The sequence below is a fragment of the Sorex araneus genome, chromosome 9, assembly GCF_027595985.1.
Source record: "Sorex araneus isolate mSorAra2 chromosome 9, mSorAra2.pri, whole genome shotgun sequence".
In the NCBI taxonomy this organism is placed as follows: domain Eukaryota; kingdom Metazoa; phylum Chordata; class Mammalia; order Eulipotyphla; family Soricidae; genus Sorex; species Sorex araneus.
In genome coordinates, this window is record NC_073310.1 from 32,785,441 (window position 1) to 32,797,876 (window position 12,436).

Genomic DNA, 12,436 nt, shown 5'->3' on the forward strand with positions numbered 1-12,436 from the left:
GACAATGATGGAGGGACATGGACACTCTGGTAGAGAGTGTGGTGCTGGTATGTTTCACATATGAAACCTCAGTATTATAAATAATGGTAAATAATAATATAAATAAATAATCAATACTATAAATAATAGTACCTAAAATAAAGTTTATTTTTAAAAATTTGCATTGTATATCTTTCTACTCCTTTAAGATTAGAATAATGTTCCTGTGAGTCTCCGGGTTAGAAGTTTTTTATTTTAGGTCAAAACATCTTTCTACAAGATTGCACTCATCTGTGGAATATAAAATAACAGAGTAGGAGACTAATATCCAAGAATAGTAGAAATCAGTCCCAGGAGGTTGGCTCCATGGCTTGGAAGCTAATCTCACATGCTGGGGGGAAAGGCATCTCAGATAGAGAAGGGAACACCAAGTAAAATGTGGTTGGAGATCCCGCGCGGGATAGGAGATGCGTGCTGAAAGTAGACTAGAGACTGAACACAATGGCCACTCAATACCCCTATTGCAAACTACAACACCCAGTTGGAGAGAGAGAGTTCAAAAGGGAATACCCTGCAACAGAGGCAGAGTGGGGTGGGGGGAGATAGGATTGGGGGGTGTGAGGGATACTAGGTTTATTGGTGGTGGAGAATGGGCACTGGTGGAGGGATGTGTTTGTGAACATTGTATGAGGGGGAAAAAAGCTTGAAAATGTGTAAATTTGTATCTGTACCCTCATGGTGACTCACTAATTAAATAAATAAATAAATAAATAAATAAATAAATAAAATGTGTAAATTTTTTTTTAAAAAAATCTTTCTACTTAGTCTAATATCAGTTCTAAGTCTAGTCTCCTGGTGGCATAGGGTGGTTTTCTGCCACATTCTGGATGGTCTCACATATATTATAATACAGCTTATAATATATAATATTAAAATAATTTTATACAAGAATGGTCAAAGAAAAGTCAAGGCTCCATGTAGAGTAATTATAATGATAATCATTAGGGCTCCAGATCAGTTAAGTTTATATTATGGTTCTGTTGCTCATCAGCTTGTGTTGGAGAACGATACTTCATCTCTATCTCCACTGTGAAATGTGGTATGTGACATCTGTACTGTGACATGGGAATGGCAATCACAATCCCTCCTTCAGAGTTCAATAGAACACAAGCAGTACCTAAATCCTTTTGAATCATTCAATTGGTGACTATCTTACATGAATAGAGTTATAGGTCTGTCATATACAAGTTGTTATAGATGGAATGTTTGTGTCTACCCCAAATATTTTTGTTGAAGCCATAATCTCCATGTGACAGTTTGGAAACAAGGTCTTTGGGAAGCAATTTGGACATGAGGGTGAAAATCCCATGAAAGCATCAATCCTCTCCTAAGAAACAAATGAGAAAGATATTAAAAATCTTTTCCCTTACACTTACACTGATTTTTAAAAAAACGGCCATGAGATGACAGAGCAAGAAGTCACTATCTGCAGAGCAGGGGCGAGCTTTCACTAGGAACTGAGTAGTTTTTACCTTTATTTGTATTTCCACCCTTCAGAAATATGGAAAATAAATCTCTGTTGTTCATAGAACATAGTCTATGGGTTTTGTTGTTTTTAGGGGGCAGGGGTCACAATAGCCTGGATGGACTAAGACATGAACTAATTAAAATAATCTATATTGGATCTATTTATAGCATCATTTCATTAGCCTCTGAGATAATTCTCATATTTTTCTTTTTTGCTTTTTGGGTCACACCTAGCGTTGCTCAGGGGTTATTCCTGGCTTTTGCACTCAGGAATTACTCCTGGCGGTGCTTGGGGGACCATATGGGATGCCGGGGGTCGAACCCAGGTAAGCCGAGTGCAAGGCAAACGCCCTACCCGCTGTGCTATCGCTCCGGCCCCAATTCTCATATTTTTGCCACACTCTTTGTGAAGAGTCACTAAATTGCATTCTGGCTCCTTGTTCCCTACCACTGGAATTACTAGATATAAGTGCATAAGAATATATACCAAGGAATGGTATATAACGGTACAGTACACCCTCTCACTTTATACACAAAGAAACTGTAATGTAGCAGACAAGTGCATATTAGTGTATTAATATTAATGGTATCATATGAAAAGTATGGGTATTACACCTGTAAAACTTATTAAATGTTTCTTTCTGTGAAATTATCTCAGATAATGTAACTAATGAAAGGTCATTCTTACTTAAACATAAAGGCCTAAAACCTAGATGCTCCTTTCAAAGGAACTATTATTCGAACCAGGTTTGAAGTGGATGCCAAAAGACCCCATTACATGAAGACCCTTGTTGTAATGTCTACTTGTATGTTGTTAACACCATCTGCTAATGTTTAGAGAACATATCTCACTTGAGTTAGTGAATCCTTCCCTTGGGCACTACAGATACTGTAGATAAAGGAGAAAAGTCAATATTCCTTGTAGAACTAGCAGTTTCAGTCAATTGGAATACAGTATGAGTTCAATGTAGCCTACCTTGGGAGCAATGTCTGATGACTTTGAAGATCACCAGTTCATTCGTGAAAACTAAATTAGCACTGTACACATGGTTTCTATCAAGCTATATTTGTCCACCCCTGATTTTCCCTCCTCTCCTGCTTGGCTCTTGTGGTCCGTTCTGCCTAGTGTTTTCTCCTCCTCCTTCCTGATGTGTCCTGTTGACATCCATCATCTTTAGAGATAGTTCCCAAAGGCCAGCCACCCCCTAAATCTTTTGTTATACTTCCCCAATGAGGCATGCCCTTGAACTCCTAAGATGTATTCACTGTTTTCAGATGGAACCACTAGTTTTCCAGTCTTATTCACTGACCTCAGCCCCCACCTGCAGGTCCTGTATACTTATCTTGTGCATCTCTATGTGGGCACCATAGTTCCTCACGTGCAGAATTTGCCTCATGAATATCTATGTCAGTGAAGAGACTTTGTTCTAGATTTTTGTCTTTACTCCCCCTGAGCTATTCAAGTATCAATTCTCCTGCATACCAGTCTTAATTTGAATGGCACGTGGCCACTGAAACATTCTTTTCCAGGGCACAGAGCACATATGGTCCTGCCACTGGCAGTCTGAACCAACTCCGCAGACCAAGATACTTTGCATGCTTTCTGGGGGTTAACTATTTCTGGGCAACTGCCAACTCCAAATTTGGCCCATATAACACTGCTGCACTCTTCCCTTGCCCTGCCTCTGCTCGAAGACTAGAGGTTTCTCCCACCCAACTCTGATTTTATATGAGCAGACCCCAACCCTGAAAAAGCTCTGCCGTGTACCAGAGAGAGACTTTATGCTATAGTCTTCTCTCAGCTGTCAGGCACAAGCTACAAAAGAACAGAAAACTAATGACTGTAATCATCCTAATGGTCAATCTAAATTGATGCTTGGGACAAAGAGGAAATATTTACCTTCTCTTCTATTTTATTCCCAATTACAGCCTTATCATTGCCTATTTATGAAATAGTTATGTATCCACTTGCCTGTGTCCCTCACAGGACTGGAATTTTAAGAATCATAAGTTGACTTATCTTTGTATCCTCAGCACTATCCCTGTACAGAACAGGAATTGATCAGTGGTGTTTTTTTGTTTTTTTTTTTTTTTGCTTTTTGGGTCATACCCGGCGATGCACAGGGGTTACTCCTGGTTCTACACTCAGGAATTACTCCTGGCAGTGCTCAGGGGACCATATGGGATGCTGGGATTCGAACCCGGGTTGGCCGAGTACAAGGCAAACGCCCTACCCGCTGTGCTATCACTCCAGCCCCAATCAGTGGTGTTTTTAGAACTGATAATACTTATGTTGTTTTGAAAAATTGCCATTTTCCACATACTAAAATCAGGTGGTTGAAATCAAGATCCCAGAACCACTGCTTGTTCCTCTTAGTGGGTAAGAATTTGCCTCTTGTAGACCATTCCTGCAGATTTTGCTGTAACACTTAAAATGTAGACTATCTGGGTTTGAATTTTGACTCACATCCTCAGTGCCTCCAGGCAAATCGGTTGCTTTTTCCTTGCCACTACTGTATGATGGAGGATGATGGCAGTAGGCACAATCTAGTGCTGTGGGGTTAAATAACTTACTAAATGGTAACACTGAGCAGAAACTGGCACATACACAACTGGAATATGTACATGATTTGGCTAGTGCCAAGGTTCCTAGATCTGTATGTAGAAAACAGTATAATTTTCCCAATAAATTCTCTCTCTGATATCAGAGTTAGTGTCTGTAGGATAACATTGCTTTGTCCTTTCTCCTCCACCCTTTCTCCCTTGCCCCCTTGCCTCAAGGAGTTTAGGTTTATTGGGTTATACCCATCGCAGTACTCCCAACGCACTCCCATTCCTTTGTGTTTATCTTTAACTTCTCCTCTGTGTTCTGCTTCCCCTACCTGTTGATCACTTGTATCCCAAAATCAGATTCTGTGACTTGTAAGATTGGATACTTCTAAGGACTCTGATTTTGTATTTGTAAGTGAAATATTGTTTTTCTCTTTCCCTTATGTCCTTGACATAGTTTACTTTAGAGCAATGCCCTTTTTGTGTAGACACAAGAAGACAGCTAATGTTATGCTTTTGTAACTTGGAAGTTAATTGAATAACAGTTACTCCTGGGCATCTGTCATATTTACTTGATGTAAGCCTCAGTTGCCTTAATTCCTAGCACCCCAAATGGAGGGTCCCCATGAAAGGACTTGGATGGGCCCAGGGCAAGCTGTAAGCTACCCTGGCTTTGAAACGGGACAGGCCAAGTGCCATAAAACTTAACAATAAGTTAAGAGCAGTCATGAACAAATCCTGTCATGATCCAAAGAAAAAAGACTGGATAAGGACCCTGCTGGGGTTAGGTAGTGCTAATCTTGCCTGAGGACTGGGATCTGTAGTGAGATGTCCCCAGGAAAGCCACCCTTTAAACTTCATATATCTCTTACTGTGTCCACACAAAATGACTAATATTATTATTATTGTTATTTTGCTTTTTGGGTCACACCCGGCGATGCACAGGGGTTATCCTGGTTCTACACTCAGGAATTACTCCTAGCGGTGCTCAGGGGACCATATGGGATGCTGGGATTCGAACCCTGGTTGGCCTCGTGCAAGGCAAACGCCCTACCCGCTGTGCTCCAGCCCAAAATGACTAATATTATTAAGAAATAAATTTAAGAGGACTGTTGACATGTATAAGGACTAAGGAAAGGAAAACGATGCCCTTAGATGGTATTTCGCCCTTACGTGGATTTTCTAGCAGGATGAGATCATTGTCTTCCCTGGAAGGAAGAGCTTTACATATGTTGATTGTGCTATCTGGCCTATGTGAAGTTGCTATCCCCAACTTGGGAGGTTGGGCTCTTGAGTGAGGTTGTGAGACTGGCCAGAGTGAGACTAGCATGGGGAAAGGAGGAGACAGGAGTGAGGAGCAGTGGGAGACTGGATTGGAGCATTTAACGAGATTGGAATAGGCAGGCAGGGAGAATGGAATAAATGGTGGGACAGTTATTAGAATAAATGGAGACTGATCACCCATCAGACTGGCCCCCATTTCCTCCTTCTTTTTTCCATCCCCGTTGGCCATCTGGGCTGGGAAAGTGGCCTGACCACTGAACGCACATGGACAGCACCCCTACACATTTTGGGAACACACAGTCTCTTTTGCTCAAAACACAGAACTCTGATTTAGTGGTCAGGAGGCAAAACAAACCCAAAGTAGCTGTGATATGATCGGTGATTCTTGCTTTACTTGATAAATTCAGTCCCTCTGGGGATAAAAATGGCAAAAGTGGCTTTCTCTCAATCATTACTTGACTTCGATATGATTCCCCAAAGGATGACAGCTTAGATTTCTCAGCATCTGCTTACAGGCATGTATGGAAAAGTCCTGTTTATTAACACTAAACTTCCCTGGCTAGGTGTTTAATCCAAACTAAAGCCTAAGCAATAAGTCCAGGATATCGGCAAGTAAAGAAATATATCCTAGGGGATAATGGTAAAAATTAAAAAATTAAAAATGAATCAAAAAATAATTATAAATATGGGTCTACAAGAGAACAATGCTAAATTTTAAATGTTTTTTATTTTTATGCAGCTAAATTAAAGGATAAATATTTTGACAAATACCAGGGGCAAGCTCAGAAGAGGGAGGCACTATAAGGAAATGTATATGATTGTATGGAACAGCTGAAGCAGTAGTAACAACAACACCCCCCCACACATTTTGGGAACACACAGTCTCTTTTGCTCCAGGAAAGGTTTTAAACAACAAAGCTCCTTGTTCAAACTGAATTCCCAGAGCAGGGCATAGGTATAGGTAGTTCTGTCACTTTGTTTCAGGATCCAGACAAGGACAAGGAAGATATCCCACATCCTAGAGACCCTAACCTTGATCAGAAGTAATGGAGTTACAGTAGAAACATACACAGTTGCTCTCTCTATCGAGTTATAAATTTATTTTAAAACTGCCTTACATGCAGTTATGTGACCCCCTTTGGAGTTATTACCCACAGACACATAACCCAAAGTTCTCTTAAAGCTTCCATTGGGATATGGCACTTCTATTTTCTATTCCCAGTTCACTTGCCCCAGCAAGTTACAAGGCTGAGTCTCATATCCATGGATCAAGAACTGTAACTATCCCACAAGGAGAGCGGAAAAGATATTTCACACACAATAAAATCTTATAAAAGCAAAACGAATGTCTGGAGTTTGGTTTTCCTAACCATGTGTCACCATGTATTTCTAACTATATGTAACTGGGAATGATAAGGATTTCTTTCTTTGGAGTAGGGGAAGCCCACACCCAGTGGGAGTCAGGGCTCATTCCTGCCTCTGCACTCTGGAATTAGTCCTGGCAGGATTGGAGGACCAAATGTGTTGCTGGACTTGAACCAAGATTGGCTATGTGCAAAGCAAGAGCCCTTTTCTAGCAGGATGAGATCATTTCATATTTCAATAGCCTTTTCATATTTTACTATAGAGCCATGTTCTTTGCTTAAACACAGAAAGACCTGAATGCTATGCTCCTAATATTTGAGAGTTGATTGATTCTGAAATATATCTACTCCTGGACATCTGTCATAATTATTTGATTCAGGCTCTGGTTGCTGTAGTTCCTAACACCCCAAAAGGGAGGTTCCACCATGGCACTGGGATGGACCTGGGGCGAGTGGCAAAGCTATCCCAGTATTGAAATGAGACAGTCTAAAAAACATAAATGCATGGTCTTGATGCAAGCTGTTATGACTTAAGATACGAGATCCCCATGGGGAAGGACAAGCTGAACTGGCCTGAGGACTTAGTCTGGGACTTACGATAAAAGTTTCGCTTGCTCTCAGAGCCTCAGAGCCTGGAGAACTAAGTTTTGGAATCCTTATCTCTTACTGTGTTTATCCAAATGACTCCAAGTATTGGTAAGAAGTAGTATTAATTGTTTGACTAATAATTTGATTTAATTGTTATATATACATGACTAGAGGGAAAGAGAAAAGCAATATAGATATCCCTTGGAGACAGCATTTCTGAGAGTTTATCTCCTCTGTGAACTCACAGTGGGGTCATAATTTCTGATTGAAATTATATGATGACTGTGAGTGCCCTTTAAATATTTTCTCTCAAAAAGGGTAGCTTTAAATGGAACCAAAGTGGTGCCCGTTGCAGAGTACCAGTCAGAGCGGGGCTCATGAAGATGGTGGCAGTACCTGCGCAGGCTCTGAAGCTGACGGTGCTACCACAACTCAGCGCTATGAACAGCTGGTGGCTATGTGGCAGAAGTTTTGCGTGAATGAGTGGAGCTCTTTAGGTCCAACTTGCCACTACTGAGGAGTACAAGTCCCGGAGTTGAGGGGGTGCCCGGTTTTCACCATGGCAGCTTGCTGATGACAAAGAGTCCCACCATTTCTTTTTTTGGACCACCCAATGCTCCTAGTGCTGCTCACAGTATATTATGGAGAAGGGCCTCCCTGAGCATCAACAGTCTGAAGATCAAGGATGGGGATATGTGACCCTGGACAGGTTCTGCCAGACTGGTGTCTACGGCCCACCTAGAGTGCCTGACCTGCAAAAGGTAGCAGCCCTGGCTTCTGTCCTGGTCCCTGCTGGGGCTGTAACTGCCTCTGCCACTGGGGCTCAGAAGATGCTGTGCCACTGGTGGGTCAATCTGGACACAAGGTAAGGGCATCAGCAACTTGATGGTGCAATAGTCCTACCTGACATCCCCAAATCGCCAGTTTGCCTCTGTTTTCACTCCAACAACTCAGGACCAAGATTTCCAAGAAATGAATCCACCAAAAGTTAGGTATGTGGGAGTCACACCTACAAACCTCTGGCTCAGCCCTTTTATCAGTCTTGCTCCAGAGACCCATAAATAAATCTTGAAAGATATCAAAACCCACAGGTAATCTTGGACACAAAAGGCTGAACAGACTGGGTAGATAGCAGGGAGTCAGGTTTGCCTAGTGCCTGCCTAGCAGAGCCCCTGGCAGCTGCTTGCTCCCACAATCCAAATCACTGCCATGCCCCTCACAGACTCCAATGTCTTCCGACAGACCTCACTGAAATATTAAACTGCTGAAAATTCAGGTATGAGGGTTTTGTGACTGAAATCTTTAGGCTTTCTCAGGGTCAGGATAGGCTACCTCCTCCCATCTCCCTGTACTTCCGGAAGCCCCAGGCCCTTTTCCAATATGAATGATCAAATGATCAATGTATCATTGTATCACTGTCATCCTGTTGTTCATCGATTTGCTTGAGCAGGTGCCATTCATCCTAGCCCTGAGATTTTAGCAGCCTCTTTTTTCTCGTCCTTCCCAACAGTGCCACATTGGAGGCTCTTTCAGGGTCAGGGGAATGAGACCCATCATTGTTACTGTTTTTGACATATTGAATACGCCACAGAGAGCTTGCCAGGCTCTGCCATGCGATCAGAGTCTCCTGCCCCAGCACTTAGCTGTCTTCACTGGGGCCCCTTGGAGGGGGGTAGGTTGAGTTTCCCTCCCCGCCCCGAGCAGAGCTCCAGCAGCTGAAGACCTCTGGAACCCAGCCACAACCATGCTCAAGGCCACTCTCCACATGCTCGGACAAGCCTCATGTATGAAGGAACCGGCAGAAGAATCCAGATGTATGGGACCTGGGGCTGAGATCTCCAAGCCTGCTTGGATTGAAACTGGGCCTCCTCCACCCAGAGCCCCCATTTTCCAGTGGCCACACGATTTCCTATACCTCAAATAGAGATCACAAATAAACCAAGATTCTAGCCAGTTCCAGGTGTGATTAATAGGAAGTGACCTTAGGTCTTTCTGGCAGTGAGAGGTGGTGTAGGAAAGACAGGGAAGGGCCCAAGAGCTAAGGAGTAGCTGCAACTAGCCAGCTCCTCTTTCAACAGCCACCTTTGCTGGCCTTTGTGACAGGTCACAGGGCAGTGATGAGGGTCTGAGGTTTAATTTCCCAAACTGAAGTCCAGGGCTCACTTGTCTACTGGTAGCCATTCTATTCAGATAGTGTTTTTCTCTACTCCTAAAAGGATTATTCTTTTTTTTGTTTGTTTTAGGGGTCACACTGGGCGATGCACAGGTGCACAGGGTTTATTCCTGGCTCTGCGCTCAGGAATGACTCCTGGTGGTGCTCGGGGGACCATATGAGATGCTGGGAATTGAACCCAGGTCAGCCGCGTACAAGGCAAATGCCCTACCCACTGTACTATCGCTCCATCCCCTAAAAGAATTATTCTTGTTTAAATTCAAAATCCACTAACTGGGTGACTAACACAATTTTTCCCATCTTTCATGAAGTGAGAATCTTCTTTACAATATGGCCTTTTATCCAGAAAAATCCATCAGTACCACCACCTAAAAAACCTAAAAACATCCATGAGGTAAGAAACCATAGACAACCCAAGAAAATAAGCCTCTCTCTCTTTTGTTATTATTTCAGCTTTTCAGAACCAATTGGAGACATTCCTGGGGTGGGGAAGATGAGAGCAGCTTTCTTGGGAAAGAATAAACCTGATCCTTCTGGAAAGAAGTCAGCGAGGGCAGAGTAGGGTTCAGCTCTAGAATTTCTATCCAAAGATAAAACAGTGGATGTCCTGAGAGGCTCCTGGGTATGGTCCCAAATCAGCCACCAAAGACAGAAGAACTTAGAGTTGTACTGTCTGTGGGTTAGCCGTTGGCAGTTGCCTGAACCCAGAACTTCCCAGAAGTAGCCAATAGAGATCACTGATCAGAGACCCTAAGCACTGGCCCCACAAAATAGATCCAAGCAGACAGAGCTCAGCACCCTGAGAACATACATGTTTCTTGAGCAACAGAGCAGGAAGGGAAGGAATCAGCGGAGGTCTCATATTGAACCTCCCACGGTGCTTCTTCTCTAGAAATAAGTTAAAGGGGAGAAAACCACAAAGCTTCTGAGCTAGTGAAAATCCAACTTGTTCATGAACATTGAGAATCCATAGCTAGTCTAGAAAAGGAGCACCGAGAGATGAGTCCCAGAGGCTGTCTTTATGCCTTTTCAAGATCTAACAGAGTCCTCTAAGAGGATCAATAGAAAAACAACCAGGAAATGGTAAAGGTAAGCTGCTGCCACAGAGACACCTGGGGCTACCCCTTCTCTCTGTCCACCGGGATTGGGCTTCTGGTCCACGAAGGTAGTTAGTGACATCCTTCCCCGAGGAAACACAGCCCTAGAAAGGCCTTGGACAGAAAATGGAACTTCAACATATCCCTGATTCCAAGTTCATAGCCAAGCCCAGAGCAGCTTGGAAATTATGCCACCCCGTGGGATGTATGGCTGCAGTGAACCTGTAGTCCTGGCCAAGGAGTTGGGTTTCATATCCAGTGGGAAAAAGTTGTTAAGTTGTTTACCTTTCCTCAGACTCCTTAGGGAGGGTAGAGGCTGCCCTGCTTTTTGTCCCCACAGGATAATATCCTTAGTGAAAATGAAGGTGGAAGCAGTTCTTAAGTGACCGTGCACCCTCATGATATAATGGACCAACACTGACAGGGCTCGGTGGCCTTGAACACTGGTACTAGGTCTCGATGTCGCATTCCCCAAAGTTCTCCCCTGTAGAACAGGTTAGGGGGCCTCTTGGGAAGTGCGGGGCCTTCCTTCACCCTGTGATCCAGCTTCCTGATTTGCAGATTGTAGGGACTGCTCGAAGAACTGGAGGAGGTTTGGGACTGGCTTTAAGTATGCGAAGGTAAGGAATCTTTCTCTGCAGCCCTGTGTGTTCTCAGAGTTTATGGGGAGGGGGTGGGGGGCCACAGGATCCCAGGGACAAAGATAGCCTGCAGCTGACCTGGAGGAAGAGCCCTGGGGACAGGGTGGCTCAGCACTGGGGTGAGGACGTCAGGCGCATTGTGAAGGGAAGTCAGTGAGGGTCTCTGGAGGGCAGTGGGCTGCAGGCGCCCCCATAGCCTGCCCGCACTCCGGGGCTCCTGTAGCCCTGTCTGACACTGGTGCCTTCAGTCTTTCACAGACACTTTACGGAAGCACGCAAAAAGGAAAACACTCCTTCTGGCACTGTCGGAACCCTGGATAATAGACAGGGTCTATGACAGCCACCTCGACTCACTCCATCTCTGTCTCCACGCTTTCCTGATGGAACTCTCTGGCCCTCCCACTGGCCAACATCCCAAATGGCTCTTCTCCATGCTCACAAGGTCTCTGGCCACCTCAGGCCTCGGCCACTCAAACACTCTTGGATGAGTCTGTCTTGGTGGGAGATGAAGACCAAGACCCTGAGCTTTCCGTCTTTGTCACCTCTTAGTCTAGGAGAAGCAGATTTTCCATGTCTCACCAGAAACACCCCCCCCACACACACAGAGAGCCAATGAACCAAAAGGCAGAGGCTGGTGGACTGTCTTTCATCAACCCTGACTTCCAGCAGTTTCTGGAGATACTCATCAACAAGAACGTGGAGCTGAGTGCCTGGAAAAGGGGAAGAAGAGGTGAGCTTTGCCATGGCCCATTGAATTCTTTGAGGAAGTTGTTTATATCGGTGAGCAGTACTTGACAGTTTCCAGTCCTCCAGGAGTGTGAGACACAGATCAGAGCAACTTTTGGACCCGGAGAAGTCCCCACACCCAGTTGACTGGAGGGTCTGCTTAACACAGACATTTATGCAACTCTCCTGGGTTCTCCCCATTCTACAATGTGAGTCCCCAGGGCCTCCTGTCAGGTTTGCTAACATTGGGATACAACGTCCATCTATCATATTGAACCCACTTGTTCATGTCACAGCAAACCAGATTCAAAAAGCAGCACCTTCTCACTTGGCACCATCACAGGCCTTACCCGATGCAGCAGCCCACCCTCAGCCTATGACTGCAGCCAGGTCACCATGCCAGAGTCAGATCCAGGTGGAGGGTGAGGTCCGTTCCATATTCACACGACTTTCTGTACCATCAGGAAAGACAAAACTTTTCTGAAAGCTCAAAGTACGCAGATTCTT

At 44.2% G+C, this 12,436-nt stretch overlaps 1 protein-coding gene across 2 annotated transcripts in view; it reads right to left on the reverse strand.

Annotated features, from left to right (window-relative positions):
* The window catches only part of TRIM67 (tripartite motif containing 67), a 65,093-nt gene that overhangs the window by 28,688 nt on the left and 23,969 nt on the right, over nt 1-12,436 (reverse strand). The window lies entirely within an intron of this gene.